The following is a 1,919-nucleotide window of genomic DNA, read 5'->3' as shown; positions in this document are numbered from 1 at the left end:
TTCGGAAGATCCAAAGCCCAGTGAGATACGTGAAATGCTACAGTGAAACGTTTACTTTTACTAAACGTTCAATAAGAACCTACATGATTTGCAGTAGTCTTCCCCACCGAGAGCCACTGCTGACGGCCTGGCATTACCTAAACAGATGGCGTGCTGACACCAGAGCTCATTATGGACTGATTTGCACTTTGTCCTTGGTGAGGGCCGTTGGTGACATCAATGACTAAACTCTATAGCCTCACGTACAACACTAAGGTGAGACTGAGGGACAGCTATGATACAGTGCGTTTCCTAATGTTCCGGAAGCTTCATATTGAACTATGAAGACATGCATTTTAACCCCGTGAGGAGTCACCTTTCAACTGCTACCAGAGGTGCGACGTAGTCCCTTCTGAAGTACTATCTGCTTTTTCAATACCGTCACGCCACGCGCTGTAGAGTTCGTGACTTCAAATGAGTGACTTGCATGATTATTAACTTTCTTCCCGCAACCCCTTCTTTAGATGTACCAAGGTTTCATTATACTAATATTGCCATTGTTTGTCAATTGTTTTACGAATAACTTTATCGGAATAAGCCAAAGTAATTACTATAGTTCTCTCATTTATTAGTTGTGAGCTTCCTAGTTCATTACTTTGGAGAGGATTACTTAGCATATGACACATAATGGGGGCAACTTTCGTATTTATTACATGAATTAACAACCCACAAACAGTGTCTACTAGCAGTCAACTTCACAACAGCATCTTATCACTTTAGTCATAGGACACATACACACATGCTCCTTCTTTTGACTATCACATTTCGCTCAAGCGTCCGTAAATTCCTCATCCACTCGCTTCAGCTTATTTCCCTTTCTCGGCCATTGCATGGTAATCAGAATGGCGAAGATGTGATTATCTAGATGGACCAAATTCATTCAAACGCAATTCATGTATCAATGTTGGCATTTAGAAGAAGTGGTGACGGGTAAAGAGGTATTCCACAAAATTTAGAGAACATCATTATCAAATCCTTAAATATGTCAAATGACAAATCAAAATATAGTAGTGGATCCCCACTTCTCGTTTACAGTTTAGTAACTCGTCTGACAACAAGCCCAGTGAACGTCCATTAAAAAAAGGAAAATACAGAATACCACCATGTCAACAAATTCTCACTCATAGTACTCATCTGCCAACGCCGCTATTAAAAGAAAAATGTACGACGCCATCTACATTTGTCTTAATACAACTTTCATTTAAAACAGTCACATACGATTTCAAATCCAGATTGCTCTTGTCAAGGAATCAGTCCCAAACAGTAACTACCTGAGCTTTGAGGGAACAGTGTTTAGTCTGAACGGGGCTACCCAATAAACAAAACAGACAAGAAATTAAGAACACAGCGACTACCGGTTATGACAGACGCCCTTGGCGAAACCTACAACTGCCTTCAATTGGCAAAGCGAATTGACGTGGTGGCTATGGCTATTGGGGCAACGGCCTTGCCGCAGTGGATACACCGGTTCCCGCCAGATCACCGAAGTTAAGCGCTGTCGGGCGTGGCCGGCACTTTGATGGGTGACCATCCAGCCGCCTTGCGCTGTTGCCATTTTTCGGGGTGCACTCAGCCTCGTGATGCCAATTGAGGAGCTACTCGACCGAATAGTAGCGGCTCCGGTCAAAGAAAACCATCATAACGACTGGGAGAGCGGTGTGCTGACCACATGCCCCTCCTATCCGCACCCTCAACAAAGGATGACACGGCGGTCGGGTGGTCCCGATGGGCCACTTGTGGCCTGAAGACGGAGTTCTATGGCTATTAATCCGTAATGAGTAGAGAAACCTTTCCACAAACTGAAAATAAACATAGTTACATTTGAACTTGACTACAGCACCCTTTCGGACATATGTCACTGTCCAGACCACAGTATAGCC

At 43.8% G+C, this 1,919-nt stretch overlaps 1 pseudogene; it reads left to right on the top strand.

Annotated features, from left to right (window-relative positions):
* The first annotated feature begins 1,476 nt into the window (after positions 1–1,476).
* On the top strand, positions 1,477–1,593 carry LOC124614108 (annotated as a pseudogene).
* Positions 1,594–1,919: the final 326 nt, after the last annotated feature.

Source organism: Schistocerca americana, chromosome 4 (genome assembly GCF_021461395.2).
Source record: "Schistocerca americana isolate TAMUIC-IGC-003095 chromosome 4, iqSchAmer2.1, whole genome shotgun sequence".
Classification (NCBI taxonomy): domain Eukaryota; kingdom Metazoa; phylum Arthropoda; class Insecta; order Orthoptera; family Acrididae; genus Schistocerca; species Schistocerca americana.
The sequence above is the reverse complement of the archived record's forward strand: the minus strand, read 5'-3'. Positions and strand labels throughout refer to the sequence as shown.